This window comes from Phalacrocorax aristotelis, chromosome 13, assembly GCF_949628215.1.
Source record: "Phalacrocorax aristotelis chromosome 13, bGulAri2.1, whole genome shotgun sequence".
NCBI classification, from domain to species: domain Eukaryota; kingdom Metazoa; phylum Chordata; class Aves; order Suliformes; family Phalacrocoracidae; genus Phalacrocorax; species Phalacrocorax aristotelis.
This window is the reverse complement of record NC_134288.1, coordinates 16,689,280-16,714,517: the sequence shown is the minus strand read 5'-3', so window position 1 is coordinate 16,714,517 and position 25,238 is coordinate 16,689,280. Positions and strand designations below refer to the sequence as shown.

Genomic DNA, 25,238 nt, shown 5'->3' with positions numbered 1-25,238 from the left:
TTTTATATGTATTCCTGCTCCCTTTGTCAATACTTTAAAGATGGTTCTTATTTCAGAGCAGGTATTGATTGTGTATAGGTTAGGCCCCTGGTTCCATTTGTCATTTCTGATATTATAGCGTGTTATCGTTTAAAGCTGTAATGGGAGAGGTGGCTGAGCTTAAAGCAAGCTGGTTGTCTGAAGCTTTGATAAATGGCTAGATGGTCTTTGTTTCTGCAGCAGTGAGCAGTTGGCTGCTATTTGCTTTACCTTTTATCCAAGAATAACTGTGTGATGGGTTCTGGAAGTGAACAGTATCATTTTGTCAGATGTGGTTCAGAACTAGCCGGGTGGTCCTAGCAAAGCAGCTGAGGGATTTTTAACACCCGACAGGATGTGAGCAAAGGCCCTGTATAAAACTGAAACAATTCTGGCTCCACATGGCTGCTTTGGTCGAAAAGTTCTCAGAGTTGTTTTTTAAGGTGAGAGGACAGGAAATGCTGGGGGGTGGGGTGGGGAGGGATGGTGCTTTTAAAAGCACTTCTATTCATATGGAAGGATCTGACGAGAAAGATCAGAAGACAATAGGTGGATTAGATTTCTTTGATGAACTAACAAACTTGAAAATTTTTTGCAGATCTAAATAAAAGGTCTGCTTTTCAGATGCAGTGAACAGCCCCACCCCAGCCTCTGAAAATCAGGCCAGCACAATGTTTGCGCCTGGGAGTCCGCAGGGTTGCAGAGAGAGGGAGGTAGCACACGCTCTTTGCATTCTTTCCCTTTGCATCATTTACATTTCTCAAGGTTTTGGTACTGCTTTCATAAAATCACATGTTTGTCAAACTCCACATGCAGGGCTGCTTTATATCTCACTTCCACTTTGTTTGAATCACCAGGAGTCTGGAAACAGTAAGTGGTCCTTTTCCCAGTAATAGACACGCGTAATGTCTTGGATTTGCAGAACCTGTTCTATCAAACCTTGGGTTCACAAAACTAAGATGCCACCTGTGGATGTTCCGTATCCTTTGAGTCAGGCGAGTTCAATTTATAATTTGAGTTTAGCCCAACGCAATACAAGGCCTGCCTCAAACTGAGTTGCAGCCTGTCCCGAGCCAAGGTTTATAAGCAAATGTAGGTGGAGGAATCAGTAATACACTGAAATTATATCTCACTGGTTTGACAACTCAGCTGCAATAATACCGTACTCGTCCCCAGCCTACTTGTACGGGGGGAGTCCTTAGTGCAGCTTTGGAGCACTCCTCTGCATTGCTTCTGAATCAGTAGCAAGGCGTCTTAACAGGTTGGCTCTTGAGCCTCCAGGTACCTACCCTTCGTTAACTTGATAATCTGTGAGTGAGAGTTCAGACTACTTACTGTTCTTGCCTCTAGTAGATTGAAATGGTAGCTCTTAATCCTATCACTAAAGTTGAATTGCCCGGACAAGTAGCAGGAGATTGATTCCACCAGTTCTTTTACAGAAATCACAAAAGGCTGCTCAACGACCGAAATAGCTCAGACTTCAGTGCAGCTCACAGCATGACGGCAGCGGAGCTCTGCTTTTGTGTCTGTAGGAGGAAAGAAGTTACCTTTCCTGGCATGGAAGTAGAAACAAACAGAAAGGTTAGAAGTTAATTCTGCAGCCCTTGGTCCTACCAGTAAAGCTAAGGTTCACCAACTCATCATTTTTTGTGAGATTCCTGTTAGCTCTTAGCTTGTGATAAGCTGTATATACTGCAGAAAAAGTTGTTGGCACACAAACATGCATTTGTAAGGCTGACAAGATAACAAGGCTAGCAAGCAAATAGAAGAGAAACCAATGAGATGTCAAACCTATGCAGAAGATACCTGGTTTCTGTAAAGTAGGAACCTCACTGGACCTCCCCCATCCCTGAATCGCCTGGTGATTCAGGACAAGTCCAGGCTTCTGTGGCTGTTTGAGGAGGTTTCGTCAACTCTTGCATCTCTCTTTGATCATGCTTCTCTGCTGTTCCTGGTTTTGCCTGGAGCTGTAGATGTAAAAGCATTGCAAGAGGGATATTTCTGACTGTGCAAACGCAGCCCAACACAAATAGGCCGTGCTCGTAATCTAACGGCGTAACACCATCTCAGGAGACCCGGCGACCTGTTTTCTAGGCCAGACTGAGGCTCAGGTAATAGGCGGCCGTGGTGTTTTGGATAACACCTCGCGCCTCCTGTTGGTCTGCGTGTGCGTTAAAGGTCACTTTGTGCTCTTCACAAAAACAGACCGGCCAAAACATCCCCGTTCACAAAGCTGTGCCTCTCTGGGCCCCAAAGATGACTGAATTTCAATGAGGCTTTATTCTTCAAAATGAAAGGTGCTGTCTAACAGTAAAATATTGTTCTATTAAATTCAGCCCATGGCAGATCCACTACTGAGGGCTATTGAGGCAAATAAGAGCAGGGTGATGGCAGTGTGTGGTCATAAAGTTGCAGTATTCAAAAATGTAGAAAAAGCAGGTTGTCAGATTTCAATAAAGCAGTGGAAATGAATAGATACATCTCAGAGCTGGTTGCTTCCTAGTGGGATGGAATTTGAATAATAATATCACACTTGAACCAACCTCGGGCTGGATTAATGGCTAGCACAGGCAGAGCACTAGTATGGTGAAGCGGTGGCAGCAGCACCACTGTAGGTGTTACTAATGATACGGAGCAACGCTTCTGCTTGTTTGCACACCGAATGAAAAAAATAGGGGAGGAGGAATCTGGGAATTATTGCTTTAAGCTGCAATTTTCAACAAAGAAATCTTGCCATTCCAAACTGTCTAGACCTTTAAAAATAAAAGATGTGCAGTATTTACAATGCTCTTCAGTATTCATGAGGCTTTGCTGCTTGTTGTAAGGCGAGATGAAAACAATACTCAGTAGATTTTCATAAGTGACACGCAACTGTAAGATTGATAGATGATGTGGATTTAATGTATGTGGAGTTCAGCGCCAACATAAAAGCTGTGATGTACCCAAACACTGGGTTTATTAAATCCCTGTTTCCTTAAATGATCATCCAAAGCCTTTCACCACTTTCTTCTACCAGAAAATAAAGAAAAGAAGGTAGGAGAAAAGAAAGGAGGGAGGAGAAAAAAAACCCAACCAAGGGATTCCCCTCAGTTTTGGTAGAGAATTACAATATCGGAACTGAAAGAGACAAATATTTAGACATTCTCTCTGCATAGAGATTAATGTGAGAGTCAGAAATACATGGAATCCACTTAAATTGATGTGATTTAGTTATGAATGGTTAAACAGAAGTATTCCTCTGTCAAATGCCAAAACCTATTGTATTAACTCTTTCCTCTCCCCAACCCTCCTGTACAGCCTCCTAAATCTATCAAACCATTCCAAGAGCGCAGGGGTCCTCCCTCCCACACCCTTCTAAGAGCGCAGGGATCCTCTCTCCCACCTCTCTGCGCGGCGGGGCCAGAGTAGAGCACAAAGTCCCTAACGGTGCTCCAGGAGCGGACCTGGCGGCCGCCTCGGGTAGGCGCGCGGCACCTCCTGCCCCCTGCCCCACGGCAGCCCCGCTCAGCGTGGGAGAGCGGCGCTGGGGGAGCCAGGGCACAGCAAACTGCCCTCCTCCGAAACATCAGCCGGGGGGGGACCGAGCTGCTGGCCTCCCCAGAGCCAGCCCTCGCTACGCGCACCCGTCGGTCTCGCTGGGACCTGTAAGTCACCTGCCACAACCGTCGTCCTCATGAGGCATTTCCCACGCACCTTTGCTGATCTGAACCAGCATTTCACCTGTAGTCTGACATCAAGGGGATTATTTTCGCTTTCTTTCCAACTTCACCCATCAGGCTGTGTTCTCATGAATTAGGATTGACTTACGCAGTGTCCCAAATCCTCTTGAAAACGATTTCTGAGTTGCTTAATTTCCGCTGTCTCTAGGGGTGCAGCACGTGCACACTCCTTGATAACAGCCATGGGTAGCATTTTCTACCGTGCATTTGCAGCACTTTTTAACAAAGGTGTATTTGCTTCTTAGTGGAACATTTCACTTAGTTTCAGGGTCATTTCCTGTGACAGCTGAATGTCTGTCTTCTTTATCACCTCAAGATTTAGTGAAATGATATAATTAGTAGAGTTGTGCTCCTTAACCCAGCCACCTGCGCTGGAAATCAGGCCTTTTTAGTTCAGCTGAAAGGAGTAAATAGCATGCAAACTGCACTCAGGCTTTCTGCTCTGGACCGAATTTGACTTTTATAAAACTAGTAATATTACCGTTGTATTCATCCCGTGGCGTGAACCATTTGCTTAGCAAGCAGTCGTTCAGCTACTGACTTCCCATGGCGCTCAGTGTCATTGAAGGTGGGCGGTTTGCGCTGTCGTGGCAGATGTGACCAGGAGACCTGGCCTGGGGCAGAGGCTGCAGCTGGACACGGCTGAGTTCGGTTCTGACCCGCTCTCCTCCCTGTACTTCTGAACCAGTTATTTTCAGGTACTCTTCTGTTTCCAAACAAATATCTAAATTTCACTTCTTCTCTGCCCTACTTCTTCTCGTCCTTAAAAATGAAAAAGGCTCATTTTCCCAAGGGTAAGTTTGACAATTTTTTTCACTTCAGTAATATTTTCTAGTAATAAAGCTTTCTCATGAGCTACACTGGCTTCTTTTTTTTTTTTTTTTTGTAATACAGAGGAAGAATTTAAACCAAAAATTGAGGGATAGCAGACAGAAATGGAAGGGAAAGCGGTCGACGCGTATCCTCTTGAATTTATAAACAAGTTAGAATAAGTGACTGTGTTCACTCCCCTTTAGTTGCTGGTAAATATCTCAGGAAATTGTTATATGAATGTTTATTGGAAAAATAAACTTCAGCAAATACTTATGGAAAACAAATGGCAAATCCAATCAATCCAATACGACAACACATTTGCTTTAGGAATTTGAAACCAAGGCATGCATTCATGCAATCAAGGGCAAGGAAACTTCTGTGTACCTGGGCCAAGTGTCTACCATTGTGAACCTGCATCAAAACGCCCGCGACACAGCAATGCATTAAGAATCATTTGCAGAAAACATCTTGAGTTAGGAATAATATGCTGAAGGAAACTTGTAAATTGTAAGTAACGACCTGAAAGTCATCAAATAATTTTTGAAATGTGCTTCCTTGGTTTTGCGGCCAGTGCAAGAGTGCTCATGCCTTGTAAAGTCCTTAGATTTTCTACACAGATTAAACTGCTTATGCACATAAAAATGCTCATAATCACCAGAAGGAAGTGGAAAAGGGGTAGAGAAAATGGGGAGCTAAGACCCAGCAAAGAGAACAAGGAAGAATGGGAAATAATACATGCAAATAAATAAAGGATTGCATTACGATTGTTGTGCCTTCTGAAATATGCCCGGTTGTGCCTTCTCCGCTGTGTCATGGAGTTGTTCCCGCTGGTAGAAGGTGCTTTCCTTTACCTACGAAAACCTGCTTAGTGTTGCTTGTCCTCTTTTGTTTTGCTTTTATAATTGAGTTTTTCCATGTGTGAAATCCCAATATTTTCTTTAGACCATGAGGATTAAACGCTTGAGGGACTCAAAGAATTTTGATGAATCAGAAAGATTCAGGAAAGGCACAAATCTTGGAAAAGTTGGGTGCTCGTTCACCCCTGCTTTCAGCTAACATGAGCGCATGAACGTGTCAAATCTGGGGCCTTCTTTGAAACGAATTAAGCACAGTGGGGAAGCACTAACATGCATCTGTAGACCTTCCTCGCTCTGCTTCTATTCATGCATTCTTCCCTTCACCCCTCACCTGTTTATCATGATTTTTTTCTTGTTTAGGTTACTCCTTTTTTAAATAGCCAGGTCACCAGGGTGTTTGCATTTTTGCACCATGCTCACCTGCACGCTTTCAGGTGGGTGTTTAAGGTGCTGTGTGCCTCGGCACCGGCTCGCTCAGAAAGCCACCCCGCTTGCCTATTGCTGTGTTGCACTTACAGGCAGAAAGCGGGCGCTTTCCACGACCGCTTTGCGTGTGTTTATCACTCTGCCAGTCTTCCCTGTGCGGAAAGCGGGGACTACCCAGTACTGGTATAGACTATCGGTTCTCCCAAACAGGTCTTAACCTGTCCTTTAGCTTCCCCGCTGTACAGCTGGCCCTTCATTCAGTCTCTTTGAAGCTGATATTTGGGTTTTCCTCCCATTTCTTGTGCAATATTAAACATATCACAAAAGTGCCCTGTGCCGGTTTCCGAAGGTAAAGGTGAGATAATCACTTTTGGGAAGTAAATAACAGCAGTGCTGGGCTGTGTTTGCAGATGGTAGGGTGTGCGTCCCTGTAGCCCCTAGCCTTCATGGAATCATGCAGCAATGATTTCCTCTTCCTGGCCTCTGACTCAGGGTATTTGAGTTTTTTTTTCTCATCCCTACCATAAATTTGGAAACATTAGACAGACAGACTTCCCTATCGGTTCCAGCACCTTTCCATCACAGGCATGCCATGATACATAAACATGTGCCTCTTTCATCAAGTCCAGATTTCCACGTGGCCCCTGGAACAAGTCACCGTCTTTCTTGATGCCTCAGTTCTCTGCGAGGCAGAGATGATAGCGCTTGCTTTGTTTTGCCTCCGCAGACTGGCATTTCTGCGTTATACGTCCCGTGCCTAGAACAACGACGCTCTCCCCTTGCCTGGGCGTTCAGCTTTAGCAATAACAAGATGAAATTAAGAACAGGCACAAAACCAGAAAGCTCTGGTATCGAGGAGGTCAAGACCGGTGTTTATCAGGTTTTCTTGGCAAGCGTACACCGAGTGCTTTTCCCAGGGAGGTAACCTAGCATGGATGTGGCTTGAACTTTTATTTGTGATTTTCTCGAGCCTTCCCGAGCGGTGCGTTCCCTACACTGAGGTGACTACTTTGAGTTCGCTTTTTTAATTAAGGTTCTGTATTGTAACTAGTCAATGTACATTATTGGGAGAATGAATGTCAATGCCAGTGCTTTTTCTTTCTCTCCTTTATCTTTGTCAATGATTCAAAGACATGATTTATGGTTAGTCTCCGTCTTTCAGGATCATCCATCAAGCGCTGGTTTCACTACAGAGCTCGAAGTTGTAAATCATGCAGAAAGGCTGTCACTCATCTCACTTAACCCTTTAAACACAGGGATAGAAGAGGAGGGCTGTTCTTCGCAGAGCTGTAAGAAATAGCAATAAAACGGCCATAAAATTGATGAAGTTGGACTGATCCATACAATTAATTGTTCCTTGTAATGCAATAATTATTATGAGGGACAATTAAAAAAACAGGGCATGACTCCACCCTCCAAGTTCCTTCGGAGAACCTGGAGGACTTCAGGGCTTCATAAAATATGTCACTTTTTTGTTTTCTCTTTCGAGCTCCTTTCAGATTCTTTAATGTCCATTACAGACGTGAAGAGCTGAGCTTCACTTCAGAATCAATCACAGGCTACTTCTGACCGTGACCTTGCGGTGCCTAAAGAAGGAGCGCAAAAGCCCATTAGCAGCTGCTATTTTCAGCTTTGTAAATTAGCAGTACTTCTTCTTCTCGCTCCTTTTCCCCGTTCCACCCCTCCCATTTTTTTTTTTTTTTTTTGTCTTTCTTCCTTTTTTTGGACAGGAAGACAGCAAAAAATGAAACGTGTAAGTGGCATGGGAGCTTCCACACTTAGCCTTGTCTCGCAGGCTTGAGGACGGGTGACAGCTTTGGCCGAGTGGCTGATTGCTTCTCTGTGTTCCCCCCTGCCAGCCTGGGCCGCCGCTCCCAGGTCACATTAAGCTCTAACTTTTCAGACAATGCCTCCACCTGCTCCGAGCACAAAGCCAGGGAGACTGGCATTAAATAATGAGGTGTGTTTCTTTTTCATCTTGCTATTTTATATATTTATTTTTGGTTCAAAGTGTCGGAACTTGGTAATGGAGGGTTATTAATGAAAAATATATGTTTGGGGTCTATTTGTTTAGATGCTGCAGTGACTTGATGGCAATTTTATTCCTGAATTATGTATGGCTCTGTTTTGCCTAGGCAAGCTGATACAAACAACAAATATAGTTAGAAAAAGATATATCAGTAAATAAACTGAAAGGTTGTAAAATATGAATGTTTATCATCCAGACGGTGCCGCTTCTCTTCTTTTTTACATGAACTCTACTTGAGGTGGTATTTAGGAGCTTGGGACTTCTTCTGTTCCAGCAATCTCTGCAGCTTGTCACGAAAACAAATGACACCAGAGGGAACCTTGTCTTACACCGTATTCTTTTGCATGAACCTCAGTCTTCTTAAGGTGCTCATAATTTACGTTTATATCGTGATTTATTGGAAGATAAGATCCTCCCCTTCTTCCCTTACAGACCCGTGCTCCTTTTAACCCAGGCACCTTCTCCATTTCAGTATTTAGGATCTGCTCACCCAACTCCAGGTGAACGAGGGATGCAGAGCACTGGAGGAAGGTGTGTGTTAGGATGATGAGCCTGTCTGGTCGTGCTGGGGGCAGACGGAGTGCCCCGCTGGTGGGGCATAACGAGCCGCAGCCTTCCCCGTCCCCGGCCTTAGCCCTCTGTGTACAGAGCCAATTCCTGCTGTACAGAATAACACCTGCCACTGCCTTGTGAGCCTTGTCAATGAGCTGAATTTGTAAACAGGGGTTTTTCTGCATCTTACAGAGCGTTCGGGTTGTGAACTGAAAGTAACTGGGGGGGGGGGGGGGGGGAACAAATAATAAGATATTTAATTGCCTGATGGGATTAAGAGAAAATTTTAATCCTCCATCTAGGAGATAAAGTCTATTTTTTAAAGTATCATCCATTGCAAGCATCGTGATAAATTAACACTTATTTTATTCTGGACTAAGTCTCATCCCACAGGGATCTCCAACAATCTCTGCTGCTAAAATACGACATAGAGGAAATTATAATTTTAGCATCTCTCTGCAGTCTTAATTAAGACTGTTCTTCTGATATAAAGCTGTGGTGTCTAATTACCAGAAAGCTGTCAGAAAGTAACTTTCAAAAAACCTGTGTCAAGAAAGAGTTGGGAAGACTAGAAATATTTATTCTGTTACAAATTCATGGTACTAGTAGATTTTTTTAAAGTCTAGCAGTCAACATTACTACTAATTCCTCTCTCAATATTCTACCTCACAAGAAAATTCTAGTTCTAGCTCCTCTTCACCAAACAGTTGGGTTTTGTCCAGACATTATTTGGTAGGTTTGTTTGAACAAATAAGGGAATGTTTCCTACCATTTTCATCTAACTCATTCACAAAGTATTTGAAGTTTTAGATTTCAGTGTATTCCACATCTCGAAGCTGAATTCCAGCACAAATGTCTGTCCCTTTTCACCCTCAAAAGCACACAGGAGCTCTGCAGTGCAAGACTAGTAGGTAACCTGCGGCGGAGTCAGGAATCCACTTTGAGACCCAGTCCTAGTTCCTGTTTTTTCCTACTGAGCGAGCGCCGCCGCCTCAATCGCCTCATATTTAAGACAAAATCTGATCTTTTGTTTGCCAAGAAGTCAGCAGAGCCTGTGCTCGCTCATTACCGCTCTGACTTGGAAAGCTCGTGAACCTCGGCCGGGATTTGACCATCTCCCCAGCCATGAGATCATGATTGAGCTGAGGGGTTTGATTTTGTTACCGGCCTATTTTATAGCTCTACCTGCTGAAAGTCCCTTTCCTGAGATTTACATAAGGTAAAAAAATGAAAAAAGAGAGGTAATATGATGAATGCTGACAGGTACATTTGCTACAATTGATTAAACACTTTTGCCATCCTTAGGATTTTCCTTCAGTCGCCTCATGTCTTGCCAGAGAGAGAGGTGTGAGTGACTTTGTCATTGACATTAAACAGTTGTATATACTTCTAGCTGCAAAATGCTATCCCCAGAGTTTGTTTACTCGATCTGTATTTCCAATCAGTGCAGAAGGTTTACTAAAGCAGTTCATTACTGATTTATTTATGATGTATTTAGATAGCAAATATGGTTCTGTCAGCAGTTGCTGGCTAAACAGTGTTGACAGACATTAATAGCATATGGTATAGGAATGGAATTATGATCTTTAGGAGTCTTTGTGTCTCAACATACATTTGCAGTTTGCATTTTTCCTACGTAGAGAGACAGAGAACTTCCAAACAAGAAAACAGTGTTTCTTTTTCTTTTTGTAACCTTTGGGGTTTGTTGGTGGTGACATTAAAATCTTCTGTGCCTGTTTAGCTGTTCAATTTAATGGAAGACAAATTCTCCCAAAGGTTTAATTTACTCTCACAAACTGAAATCACTGCATTCTCACCATGGGAAATGGCCTTAATTTTCCCAGCCTTCAGTATACATCAAGCATATAATTCATTTCTCCCCCCTCAATACTTCTCTCATTAGAAAACAAAGTTTTTGATATTTAAATGTTACATAGTTTAAGTTGAGAAACAGATCTTCTCAGCCCCGTAAAGTGCATTTGCAGGCATGATTGCTTCTGTCTGACAGCAATAGATTTATACAGCGTGGAACAGAAAAACACTTGAATTTTTGACCTTTAATTGTCTGCTTCCTCTAACGCCAGCATTTTTACCAGTGTTGAGGAGAAAAGGCAAAAAATGTGGCTGCTCATAGAGGAAGGAAGAACAGGTAGTGGTGAAACCACATTGTGGCAGTTGATACTGGTGGGGGAGACTAAATGATGTTGGGAAAGGACTGGGGAGGAAGTTGAATTTCAGATGTGAGGTTGCCTCTTAATCACATGGAGACAAACAAATTGGGAAATAATATGGGAAATCAGCTCATCCTTCTTTTTAGATCATAGAATCATAGAATTATTAGGGTTGAAAAAGACCCTTAGGATCATTAAGTCCAACCGCCAACCCAACACCCCCAGGCCTCCTAAACCATGCCCTGAAGTGCCACGTCTACACGGTGTTTGAACCCCCCAGGGACGGTGACTCCCCCACCTCTCTGGGCAGCCTGTGCCAGGGCCTGACCACTCTGGCAGGGAAGACATTTTCCCTCACACCCAACCTAAACCTGCCCTGACGCAGCTTGAGGCCGTTCCCTCTCGTCCTGTCACTGGTGACTTGGGAGCAGAGACCAGCCCCCCCCTCACTCCAGCCCCTCTCAGGCAGCTGCAGAGAGCGAGAAGGGCTCCCCTCAGCCCCCTCTTCTCCAGGCTAAACCCCCCCAGCTCCCTCAGCCGCTCCTCATAAGACCTGCTCTCCAGACCCTAAAGACCCATGACAATGGAGGAGGAGAAGTGGAAATACACCTTTTAATTTCCAAAGTAATGGGCAACTTTTTAATTTCCATAAAATGGAATGAATAAAGAAAAAAATTCTTTGCTGGAATTAGATTGCATTTCTGTAGGATCGGCTGGCCTCAGAACTGGGCTTCAGAGCCTCTGCTAACAAATATCCAAAGTTATCAGGTAGAAGACAAGGAAGAAGGGGTTGTCTGAAGAAATGCTGAGGTCGCACATAACATCAATGAGTACAGGTGTGCTGCCTGCCAGGAGAGTGAGGGCTTTTGAGTAACAGCTACGTGTACAATTTTTTTTTTAAAATTACTGCTATTTTGGATACATTGTTAGAGAGTTTAGGATGCAGGCACTTCCTACTTCCAATCTTATTGGCAGCAAAAAATGAATATATATATATACGTGTGTGTATATATATCCACCAGACAAAAAGAAACACTAGCAACAAGAAGTTATGTGCAGAGGGAGCCAAGAAAAATAAAGCAGAGAGCCAGTTCTTCCTCTGCCTAAATCCATTTGCTTCAAAAGAATTACACCAGTAAGAAATCTAGCCGATTGTACATGGAAAAGTTAATATGCCAGTAACATCTGAAAAAATATTAGAAATGAAACCCAAGGATGGGCAAAGCACACTCCAGGTTAGAGTCAGGCTTATCTCATCAATGCATGAAGCCTGATAGACCCGAGACCTGCTCTGGCGGTATCATGGCTTTGCTAGCCAGCGGCCACGGTGACTTCTGACAGCATGTGGCTGTTGACAGCTCTGGTCCATGCCAGCTGCGGCCTCCTGAGAGGGGTCTTTGGAGGACTTTTCTGCTTAGGCAAATCCTTCAGAGAAGGGCTGTTGATGTGGAGCACTGCTGCGTGTTTGGGAGCGTTAATGCTGCCACTGGGTTATGCTCATGGACCAAAGATGTTAGACAGTAAGCGAGTTGCCAAGACATCTAGCTTGTTTAAACAATTTTTCTTCTGAGGGAGCAGCAAAGACGGCCAGTTTCGCTGGTTCTTCTCCCAGTGAGTGTTTAAAGACTCTTGTTTGTAAGAGGCAGAGTATTAAAACATAGTGAATTCTTAAAAAATGACTTAAAAGCAGTCTCGGTCTCTCTGAATCTTCTTATTTTAAACACGTTTTTCTCTCTTTGTTTGTGCAACAGATTTCCAATCAGTACAAGGGAACCAACTGCACAGAAGGAGCAATGAACTGGCAGTACGATATATGTTGAAAAATCAAAAAATTCAAAAATTCAAATAGAGACTAGTCAAATTCCAGCTGTGCATTGGTGGATACGCAGAGTAATTAGCCCACGTAGACAAGGCAAATTGGTAGTTGTTCAAGACAAACCCTGTGCAGGTACTAGCTAGGTTTGTGACCTGCTTTGCCTTCATTTAAATTTTAGCATAGATTGATAAACACATTAAAAATTCGTTCCTTTTTGAGGTGTTATTCATGGTAGAAAGAAAAGGAGAATCAGCCAGAAATACCTTAGAAGAGAAGTATTGTTTGGATTTGAACCTAGTGGATAAACTGAAAGTGTTTAGACAGTCTATAATGAAGTGTTGTTGGCCTCTGGTCTGTAATAAATGCTTCAGTTTTATAGCTCCAAATCAACTTTGCCCATAAAATCTCAAAGGACTCTCTCTACTTAGCAAATCAACGAGAACGTAGTGTCCATAACCAGCGTATCCTCATGTATTATCAAAAAAGCTGTGCAGATCCAAGCTTATACAACTCCTGCTGATATAAAAATTTTTTTGGAAGTTTTGCTTTCAACTTACCAGTAGTTGGCCTAAAATCTGTGTTAGATAAGGGGCCCAAGGTTTTTTGTCATCACTAATTGGATTATTGATAGCAAAAGGATTTTACTGGTGTGAAGTCCAATCCTCAGTAAAATTGTTTGGTGGGTTTCAGTTCAAGGAGCGGTCAAGTTAATGCGTGAGTCGTTCCTTTTATTGAACAGTTCTTGCTCAACATTTCTCCATGTTCACTATCATGGTGCACTTACCACTCTTTATTCCTTTAGTCATTGCTTCAGGGGTCTTAATCGAAACGTAAGTGCAGATGCTGTAACACACTCTCACAGTGTAAACCCAGTTTGAAGGTGGATGTAAACGTAGTGTGCAAAATCCCTTGCGATGCTTCATTTTCTAAATGCTCTCTGCGTCCATTTCCACCCCAGCTTTAAGAAAGTTGACTGGTTTTTCTTACCGATTCCTTCTGAATGCCCTGATGATAATCCCGTTCTGTTCGCCCCCCCGATTCCCAGCAGAATTTGGAGGAAAAGCATTATACATGGGTTCACCTGTTGTCATAGAGGTTAAAGCCCTGCTCACGTTTAAGCAAACCTTCTTGGACTGATCTCTGCTCTGCGCTTATTTCGTTTGATTTATCTTCTGTTGTTCATAGTTTCACTGATCACTTTCTTATTACTTTTACACTTCCATCCATTTCAGTTTTGTACTCCTTTTCGAGCGATTTCTTATACCGCCCCTGCCACCTGCTCCCACCTGATGAATTGTCTGCTCAAACTGTTGATCTTGACCTGGCATGGTCTCTTCCCCAGAAAATAAATGATGCCACACAGACATATAATGATGCCTTAATAAACATCCCAGGTACATTTGCTCCTCTGCAGAAGTGCACAGCTTGGAAGGTGGTCTCCCAGTTGCATGCTGATGCCTGGGAGGCAGTGAAACGGAAGAGGTAGGAATTAAAACAAAAATGGAGACGTTTCCTCTTTGTGTGCATTAAATCACGTTGAAAATTCCTTGGACCTTTTTTCCAAGCTCTTGGCTTGGACTGTAATTCTTGTGATGACTACAAACAGCAATAAATATGTTTTAATTCTTTAAACATTTTAAATGGCTTTTTTTTTTTTTAAACAGCTTTTTTTTATATATATATTTGGGCTTGCCTGCAGCAGCAATTTATTTTTCAGACAGTCAGTGTTGTGAGTACTTTGGTAGAGGTCAGATGCCCTCTGTTGCTTTTCCTTCCAAGTCTGAGTGAGGCCCTGGAAAAAAAATGCAGGGAAGTTCATAAAGTTTTTTCATCCTGTTGCAGAGTTGGATAGCAGAGACAGTTAGGCCACTCTCTCAGCTCTTTCAGGATTTTACCGTCTGGATTCTTGATCCACCAGACTGCTTTGTGAATTCCTGCAGGCCTTAAAGCCAGTTATGATGGATAGAATATATGGCTTTTTTGTACCCAGTGAGGTCCCTCACTTCAGCAGTGGTTGCATCACGATACCTGTGCTGAAGAAGTCGTTTCTGTCAGTAAGTGACCTTTCTGATTATTGGATTTTTTTTTACCATAACTCATAGTTGTTATTTCTTGCTGAGATTCAGGAAAGGCTGATCCCGCGCAGCTGCAGCCTCCTGTTGTTGCTGCCTGGTTTTTTATGCTTTGTCCCATATGATAAATTTCAGTTATCACTTAGGACAAGGCAGGAATGCAACACTGAGACTGGTGATTATGATCTGTAAATGATCTGTGTACTGGCCCTGGATCTAAGTCCTTCCTTGGATCATTTGAGACACAATTTAAAAGAACACAGCTTAATATTTGTGTTTCAATCATTTTTCTTTTTCTTTTTCTTTGAAATTTCTGTTATTTTAATAATCTTGATGGATACTTGGAAACTATATTTACTTTCCATGTCAGTTGGAAGCTTTTCCTTTTGATGTGGATTGATCTGTTTTGCACAAGTCTCCTGCAGAATGGAACCAACAGTACTAATTTTGCTACTGATAATTATTAGTATTCTCGCTATTAATAGGCCCTCATATCTGCAAGGAAACAGTAGGACAACATCCCAGATTGTCTGCAAAGAGCAAAGAAAGCTCTGGAGGGTAACAAAACTGGGGGCTTTTTGGGGCAGGAAGACTTTTGTTCCATGTTGGTAAAAGGTTTTTGTAGTGCAGCATTGGTGCCGGGGGCAGTACATTCATAAAATCAAAAGGGTGATGATAAAGCCGCAGTATATTTACCTGATCTATGAAGAGAGTGATAAGATATGATTCCCCCAAAACTTTGGGTAAAAATGACTGCAAGATTGTGCTACCAAAGCCAGCATGAGCACACCTGCAGTCATGCCTCTCGCAGAGGGCGTATTTTGGGCAGGTCCTTAAAAGAAGCTATTCCCATCTTTGAAACAGATTTCAAAGGATCGCAGATTGATTCTTATCACAGTTGCCAGTGCCTTCTCACCGTTGATGGCACTGAGATGTAGCAAGCAGGATCAGGCCCTCTGTGTGCCCGCTGCTGGGGGTAGAGAAACATCTGGATGCTCTGTAGGTGGATGCGCTGTATATATTAAGTGCTCTTTTCGGTAGCTTGTTTAGGTACCCTTCGTTCTGACAGGAGGGTAAGGGGTGAGAACGGAACCTGTGGGCTAGACTCAGTAGGTGACCCCAGTGTGACCTGGCCCGCGCCAGCGCCAGCAGGAGGAAAGCCTCCTCGCCAATGGAACCTCGCTACCTACGGGCTCCCTTCGCTTCCACGGCGCGGGCTGAACTTCGGCTGTGGTGTGCGACTCAGGGATGGCGTCGTGCATGTACAAACCGTATGCTTGAAGGAGATGCTTTGACCTTTCTCATCTCTGACTGGTGTTGCAAAGATGGAGTGATGTAGAACAGAGATTTTGTGACAGAGTAATAATCAGGAAGAATCTGACTGCCAGTTGCTCATTACTGGATCTCTTTTAAATGCCAGAACCTTCTATGTTTGCCTTCAAACAACACTGAGCACCTAAATCACCATAGTAAACAGATATAGAAAGAGACAGAAAGGTTAAAAGTGTACTCATAATCTCTTGCTTTTCCTCCTAAACATGTTTGATAGCAATATTGTTTCTTAAAAACAATATGACCTCATTTGTAAAGCAATATTCATGCTAAACTAGTCAGCTGTTAAATATACCCGGCACTGTGCATTATGATGAAGCTAAACCAGAATTTCAATTATTTTCTGGACACATTTAAAATTATAATACTTTACTGGGTTAGTGTTATAGTTCATCCGAATTACTCACAAAGTATCATATCAATCTCTTGCAACTGCTTATTGCTTACATATCTGAGAAGTTAGTCGAAGTAAGATGCCGTCTGGGGTAATGACCTTCATGCTGGCTTAGTGCTTTGATGGTTATGTGGCTATAAGTGCAGGGATGTCTAATGGTCAAAAGTCAACATTTGTTGGCCATAATATTTGTCAGAAAAGAAACAGACTATTCATTTGGACCAATGTTTGCAACAGTATGTTCCCGAAAAGAAAATAAAGCGGGAAATGGAACGCTTGATGATCTGTGTATTCTTCACTAGTGTCCCTTTTGCGCTGAGATGCCAGCAAGTGAAAATTCACACTTCAAAACTAGTTGCAGGTTTTCTATTGCCTGGAATGCAAGATCAAAACAAAGCAAGAAGATGAGGAAGGTATATTTCATTATACTCCCACTTTCTACTTATGTACTTTATCTGAAGACATGTGAAGAGACAGATGATGTTGCAGCCATGGTTTAACCAGCACAGTTTTATGATTACTGGCAAGTATGGCTTCAAGCAGATCTCACTGGAGCTGCAATGTGGCTGTGGATCCGAAGAGAAAATCAAAAGGCCCGCTGCTCCTTGGACAAGCATTATAGTAATAGAGTACTTTTAAAAACATTAATATTTTGTAAAAATAGGCTGCAACACTAGGCCCTAGTCAACAAGTTATTGCAAGGAGCTTGCATTCTATGCAGCATCTTCAGCTGCGCATGAATTCTGAGCTTCAATAAGTACATGTCAGAAGCGCTGTGGCTTCGCCTCTGCCCACCTCTGGATCGTGAAGCTGAGTACTTAAGTAGCTGTAGGTTTTCAGTTCACCGTACAAGCACCATGCACTTCCCAGTGTGCTCCTGCAGGACGTGTACAGGAGCAGCGTTTTGCAGTTCAACAGGCAGGGAGGCTGGGGTTTTGAAGAGGAAACGGCTGCTCAGGGAGGTTATCCGTAAAAACATCTGGCTTTGAACTGACCCTGTGCGACTCGCGAGAGGCCACCTCAGCAATCAGTGGCAGATGCCGGGGTTCCCACAGTCGAGCCGCTCTCTTAGCCCCTTGCTCTGGCAGATTTTCTGTCAAGGCTGACTCGTTTAATCCTTAGTCACATTACTGAAATCAGGCTCCTATTGTTTACATATTAATAATTGATTATTAAGTAATTATGGCAGCGAAACATCATCATGCCACGGTGTCTCTTTATGGCGGATAAGCCTATCTACTCTTACTCCAAATGTGACAAACTTAACATATTTATGAGCTTTCTTGAATCGGGGCTTAAATTCTTCTGCATGAGACTGGGTACTCCATTGTATATTGCCAAGACGGTCTGTTTTGAACTGGAGAGGCCAAGAAATGAGCAGCCTTTTAAAAATAATAATCAAATAATTTGTCTCTCACATCGTGCTATTCAAGGCACTGAACAAGCCTCAGTTAACAGAAACAGTAATTTCCCACAGTGGCGGGCCATACCTAAACACTCAGACCCAACCGTGTGAAGGGCTAGTACTTCATGAGTTTTACACCTTGAATGCAGTAGTTCAAGGAAATATGATAGAAAAGGAATATGATTAGAGGGAGCTATTTTTAGAATCAAATTATTCTTTCATACACAGAATTCTTCTCTCCGATCAAAAGCCTTTCAGGGCAAGTGTTGATCTTTGACTGGTTTATTACATATAATACATCCAGCTTCAAACGTACCCCACGTACACTCAAAGCCAGGGCCCGACTCTTTCCAAGGGGAATACGTTGTGAAGAAATGCTGGCCATGAGATAAGCCACAGATTCAGTAGAGATGAGTCAAAGGTTTATTTTTTTTAGGATAAAAAGCAAGTGTCCATAAACATAATCCTCATCTTCCTTCTATTTATAATTGTATTTAATATAAATGTACTTCATTACTGGAGAGCAGTCTTCATGGCCATACAATAGCAAACAAATTCCTCAGAAGCATCTTTAATTATTCATCTGGCTGTACTATATTTTATACTACTTTTCATAAATGTTAATCTTTATTATTGCCCTACCAGGAAAAAAAAAAGAAAGAAGGAAAGAAATACCTGTTATTAAATGACCTATCAGGCTGACATGGATAAATGTTGGTAGCTATTTAATTGTTTCCCATCTGCAGTTTTATACAGTTTCTATCAAACTGAAGGGTAATTTTTTTAGTAGCTGCTTATTTTAAATGTACAAAACCCTTGTGTGTAATTCCATTAGCTGCCCTACAGCATTGCAATCTACAGTTTCCCTGAGGCTGTTGTGAAATATTGATGAAATCCTTGCTTTTGTGGCTTCCTCTGATACACTAAACATTTGTCTGATGTTAGTTGAACTTGAATGGATCTGTTCAGAGTTATATCAGTAGTGACTTCAAAGGCTGTAAGGCTGTTACAGTTTTTTTTTACAAACTGAAGTTTCAAAGCCTTACCATGTGGTACTTTAAAAAAACAAAGTTCATATCAAATGAACCAAAGTGCTAGCAATACACTGGTAAGACTCATTACAATTTCAATTTATATAGATATATATTTTTTTGTGGTTCTGATTGGGAGCTCGTGCCGCTTAAAGACATTTAGACTGGTATTTAGGGGCACCTAGGGTAATGAAAGAGAGAAAACAGAGCTTGAAACTTGGATTTTAAATGAGGTGGTCTATAAATTTACAAAGTCACTCTGCTGTTTTCCACGACAATAAATAGGACAAGACAAACAGAAGAAAGGCAAACAGAGACAAAAGTTTCAGATTTATGATTTAATCAGTGAAGTGATTTACACTGGTGCAATTAACTTGACTAACGAGGAAAACATATTTGCTGCTACTGTGTTCCTTTAATGGTTCAGGACCAAGCCGTGTTTCGGAAAGCACCCTTCGTGTCTGTGCAAGCAATTGAATGCAACACGTATTGGTGGAGCGGCGAGGCGATGACCGCCTGACACCTGCCTAAAACTTTGCCCGCTGAGGCCAGGGCGAGGATTCGGTGCGAGAGGCGGGCCGGGCCGGGCAGAGGGACGGGTCTGCTGCTCCCGTCAGCAAAGGGCCAGGAAGGTCGAGTTCTTTGCATTCGAGTGATGCAACGATTGCATTAGAAGCCTGTTTGTTGAAAACACAATCTGGAGAATGTCAAACACCTTCAGCTGGTTGAAACGATGAAACTGTAAGTTCCAGGGCTTTGTAGAAAACAACAAACAGCAATGTTTTTAACCAAAGGCAAATCGTTCACTTACACCGTCAGCCCTCGTTTAAGGAACTTGAACTGCTGGCTCTGAACATGGCTAAATCCATTTCTGCAACAGCCAGCACCTGGCAATTCAGCCTTCGAACAGAGCGAACCCAGAGCAAGGCAAATAGGAATGAGGTTGCCTTTTTTTTTTCCTGCAGTGCAATAACTGGCTATGCAAACAACATCATCCTTAAGGAAAATTATTCAAGAAAAAAACTCCATAATAATTCTGTCCCTGCTATCGACTCTCGGCTCAGCAGAGCACATCAGCTCACCTCTCATTTTTCAGTCTTCTTTTTGTTTGTTTTTTTTCCCCTGTTTTATTATCGGTTTTGCTTTGAGTTTATGGGTCGCTCACAAGCCAGTTCCCTGCACATATGCTTCCAACCACTGATCGTTTTCATTTGACTCATAACTGTGTAGGATGCAATGCACAAAAGACGTAATCTGTTCTCCTCTGTGTTTCTAAAAGTCCCACTGAAACTAGTGGGTATTTTGCCTTCTTAACCAGTAGGAAATTGGACATTTAATAGAAAACTTTATAATACAACTCTAATTAGAGTGCAACAAAATGAAAGCCCAAAATTGCTTCATCTCAGCATCATATATAAATAATGGTTATGGCTCCATGGAATTGCCTTTCCGCGTTAAAATTCAGTTCTGGCAGAAGCCACTCCGTTTCCTCGCTCCTAAGCTGCCGTGGCTTGCAAGCGTGGCACCGCAGAGGTTCCTTCTGTCCCCCAGCAGTGGATGGGAGTGGGTGTTTCTTTTCCTACTCTGCGGTAGGCAGAAATTCATGTCCCAGTATCAGCTGCTGTAACTATTTGACAAAGGAAGGTCTAGAAGAGAGGCAAAGGAATATTGGGAAAAATCTCTCCTTTGAGAAGACAAATTGTTTTGGACCCAAAATTGCATCACTAGGGTGGTGGCGGAGACTTCCTTACTGAGCCACTGCAAAATGAGTTTGGGTGTGATGGCAGAGAGTCATAGCAGCAAAAGGTGCAAATACCTTCCCATTATCCAAAATAATTACTGGCCTCCCAGAAAAGAGGCAATTGAGCCTTTTCTGAGGTTTTGAGAACATCTAAAAACGTCCTCAGCATGCACATAGCTTTAGGCATAAACCTCACACCCCCAGGACGTTTAGACCAGATGACAGAGATGCTCCTTCAACTCCTACGCCTGTGATTCAGAGCCAGGCGCTCTCCGCTCCTCCGTGGTGAGGATGGTAACCTTTCCCTGTGTTTTCCTTCCGTCTTCCAGAACGTAACAGCAGGTTATTTCCCTGGCACAGAAATTGTTAACATAGTCTAAAAAGCTCCGATATGATATAATTCACCCTTGTATTACAAACTTCATGTTTCAAGAGTTCTTTCTAAGAAACGCCGTTGCATTTCCAGAGTGTTGCATTGGTTTTGGTCCTGTTAAATTCCAAAATGTCTTTGATATAAGAGTTATGCAACGGAACAGAGTAGGGATTTTTTTTTTCCTCAGTTGCCAATTTATGTCCCCAGTTCATTTTCAAACTGGGATCAATCTATAGCTATGAACTTCTACAAAGAGCCAGGTTAAGGTTTGTCTTTGGGTAGCTAATGTAGTTAGACGTTTTTGAGAAAAAGGAATGAGAAGTGGTCATTATCCATTATCTGCATGAAATATTTCAGAGAAAGAAACAGCTTCTGCCAAACACAAAAAGATGTTTGAGCTGAAGCCAGACAAGAAGGAAACAAGATCACCTTATAGCACTGTGAGATTGCTCTGCTAATGATGTTATTTCAAGTAAAACTGGAATATATAGATGAAGAAGTGCAGATGGTGCATGGGTTTTACACGGATTAGCAGTGTTGTTCTGGACAATGATTCACTGTCCTTTTTCTTGGCAGGAAATAAATTTTCCAGTCTTGGAAAGAAACATGTATATATGTATTTTAAGAAATGTTTCTCTATGTGGAAAAAGAGCAAATTTGAGTGAAAATAGCATCCACTGGTGGAAAAGTTAACAGCCAGAATGAACACTTTAAAAAAAAAAAAGGTGTATTCACAGTCTACAATTCAAGGTCAGAAGTGATGTATAACGTGGTGCCGGTTAGAGGTTAGTCAGGGGTGCGAGGGCCTGAAAGTCAATATTGGATTCCACATCCCCGGGAGCTGAGGTTGGCGCTTCAAGGTCGATGTGGATGGAGTTTTGGACCCCCAAGTTCAAAAAAGAGTTTTGGCAGGTGCATTAACTGGGCCTTTTAGTTACCCTGTAGAAATATGCTAGAAATCTCTAAGAAAATGTTATCTTTTGAAGAATAAAAAAATCAGCTGTTTATTACAACCCTTGCCCTAGAGAAGCCCGTTTCTTGAGTTACCATGAATCTAATCAGGAAGGCACAGAGGGAAATATTTTAAAAAGTTAAAACATTTCACAGTTGTATTTATGGTTATTATCCATATGATAATATTATCCTTACTGATGTCATGATTTTGACATGCACTACCTTGGGATCAATCAGCACTAAAACCAAATACTGTATTTCCATTTAGGAAGCCAGAAATTGCTTCCATTCGATGCTCTGAGGCTCCTGGGTTTTGTCCAGCCTTCAAGATAGTGGAATTTCAGTCCTCCACTTCTTCAGGACCGCACATTGCCCATCTCACGTCTCTGCCTGGGCCTGTTTCATTTTGGTGGGAAAAATTCCCATCTGGGAGAAGGAGAAAGCATTCATCTGATTACTGAGTTTGGATTCCCCCCCACCCCCCTGTAAGACAGCTATATATGAGCATCTCAGAGGTTTGGAATGTCAGAATAAGCCTGGGGGAGAACTGGTGGGAAGAGAACAGGTCACTCAACAATTTATTACATGGACATCAGTATGGTGTGCAAAATTTATGCTACTTATTACAGAGACTGCGTTTAAAGCATGTGGGCGTACAAGCTTAGGACACTCTTTACTTATAAAATAAGTAATGCAAAGTCCACTTAAATTAATGTTATTTCTGTTAAATAGCTACATCAGTTCATATCAAACTTCATGTCCAATGAAATCTTACTAAAAACCGCTGTTGGAAGGACACACGCATTTCTTGTACCCTAGGTACCGAAGAGGTCTCCACTGTCCTTAATATGCCCACAGCAATTTAAATCATTTAAATAAACAGAAGTGGTTTTACAAGTAGGATACTGAAATGCGTTTTCAAAGCTGCCCAGAATCCTTAACCGTTAAAATGTACGTCACTGATGGGTTTGTGAAATTTTGATGGTGCTTTCTATTAAGTTACTTTTACCACTTCCATAAGATTGTGTCTGTATCTTATACAGGCACGAAAAAGAGGGTTTCTCAGCATGAGTTACTCTTCTGTAAAGGTTATAGTAAACATGTCAATGCCTAATTAAGCAGAAAATTTTATCTGTATTGTGGGGGATGTGCAGCTGTCTGGTAGTTCTGCTTCTCCTAGTAAATCCTTTTAGAAGGACAAAGGGTATTGTGAGGAAGAAACTACTGTATGCGTCTTCCAAAGTAAAAAAATTACCTTCTGGTGAAAAATGGGTTAATAGTATTCAAAGAATTGGTGCTGAAATGGAGAATCAAATTTGCACCGACCCAAGGCTGTGTGAATGCTGTCTGTTCTGTCTGATTCCTTCATTGGATTCCCTCCTTATTTTTGTTTTGCTCGGTGTAATATGCTTGGCGCTGCGATACGCCCTGGCGAGGGGCCAGCGCCGCTACCTACGCTGCACAGTATCTCTAACACCGCGAGAACCGGGTCAGGCCGGCTCATCAGATCGTGCTGTTTTGTTTAACAAGGTTACTGCTCATGATGTGTAGGAGCTTTTGCCGCCTCCATGTCCCTCCATTCTCTTTGTCCCCCTGAAAAACGTACAAGCTCAGAAAGGGATGCATGGAAAGAGTTATCTGGTTATTAGGGAAGAAGTTCAGGGAGGAGAAAAAAATATTTTGCTCTTAGTGGTCTCTTTGCTGCCTGCCTCAGCCTGATCATCTGGAAATGGGGCTGCTAATATTTGCAACACACTACTGAAGAGATTATTTTCAATATTTACCACTTCATATTTAATATTTAGCTTCTTTGCTGCATGCATTTGCTGAGGAGCACAGAGTTACAGTGTTCCTACTACTATGTGATTATTATTTTGTCATATTAAATGGCATCCAGGTCATTTGCTCATGGCCACTGCTGTTAGCTTTGCCTCTGGTTGTGGTCATACCGCCCCTGGTATGACCCCTGGAGCAAGCCAAGCCCGGCTCTAAGCTGGTGTGACCTGTGCAAGACCTAAGATCATGGGACGGGTGTAGGAGAGACGTCTCGCATGGGTTTGTTAGTCCATCCACAGAGAGACCCTTCATTTCCCTCTTCTTCTACTGCAGCTTCATCCAGGAAACCGTTCCCCTGGTTCTGCTCCATCTCTTTGGCTGACAGTAAGCATGTTTTGCAAACATGCAAATAGTTTGCAAAATTGAAGCTTGTACCTGAAAAAGCTGTGGAGGGCGTCGTCCATATGTTAATCAAAAGGTTTCTGTTTTCTGCCCATCCCTTTTGATTTGCTAAAAGGATATCGTTTGCGCAGGGGTACCAAACGCAAGAGAGCAAAATGAGCCACGTTCTCAAAAAGCCATGAAATGGCTTTTCTCAGAAGACGGGAAGGAACTGGATTTTAAACAAATAACACTTTTAGGGTCATTTACCTTGTGCTTTCAGAGCTTTTAGGGTTACTTCACAATTAGCAGTATTAGCGTTTTATTTTATTTTTGCTTAGTTATTTTTAAGGGCAGCTTTGATTTGGCAGTTTGGGCATTTTTTTTTTTCTTCTTTTTTTTTACATACTTACCGGACACAAAAAGCTTGGTCTTAAGCAAACACAACAACGGACTCCTGAGACTGCAGGGGAATCACTAGGGTTAGGGCGCTGCATTTGCACCTCACTGGAAGAGCTCGTCAACATACCTCCTACAAAGACCTGTGCTTCTGAAATCACATTTAGTTTTGATGAGTGGCGGTCAATACCAGTGAATTGTTTCAACGTCTGCCTGCGTTGTGCATAACAGCTTTGCAGTAGCTGTTAAAAAAATGACACTGGGGTTTTGTGAAAATGTATCCAAACCATTCGTTCTGCTCCATCCCTTCTTGTGGGTGTCTGGGAGCGAATTGCTGGCTGTGTTGAGTCGTTGTGAACTCATCCGATGGCTGCAATGGAGCCGGTTTTCACCCTTAAAAATCTTCTCTAGTTCTTCAGTTTGTTTTTAACCAGGTTATCTCCTGTAACTTAGGCAGAATTTCTGCTGATATAAGGCTGGAAAAAAAACCCCAAAACCTGAATTCCTTAATTAATTTTAAAATTTACAGCTCGTCCAGTATCAAGTTCATCTTATTAATTAAATAGTTAATTTGTCAAAAAAAAATCTTTCTGGATTTGTTCTGCTTTTCCGGTTTTACAGTTAACTTTGGTCTACCTCTGTCACATCCTAATAGTCTTCTGTAACTTCCAAGGGTTCTTGCCCTGAAGTTTATGGATTTGTTTTTACTGAAGCACAATTTGCTTTTATGGTACACAGTACATTACCTTTATAAACAAAACAGTTCCACTTACGCCTATTAGCACCCTCAGATGTTGTATTTTGACATATAAATTATTTGTGTACATTCTAAAGGGCATTTTTAGGTGATCAAATGGCAAAAGGTTACTGTACCTGGATAATGCTATGAACCAGGAAGATTATGGCAGTTATTTTCTTCTGCTCCTTGCCAGTTCTAGCCTTTCTTTCACTGAGGCTAAAAACAATTTGATCGAATTGA

At 42.2% G+C, this 25,238-nt stretch overlaps 1 protein-coding gene across 2 annotated transcripts in view; it reads left to right on the top strand.

Annotated features, from left to right (window-relative positions):
- Positions 1–25,238, top strand: part of TSHZ2 (teashirt zinc finger homeobox 2) — a 234,176-nt gene that overhangs the window by 116,106 nt on the left and 92,832 nt on the right. The gene's annotated exons all lie outside the window — the stretch shown is intronic.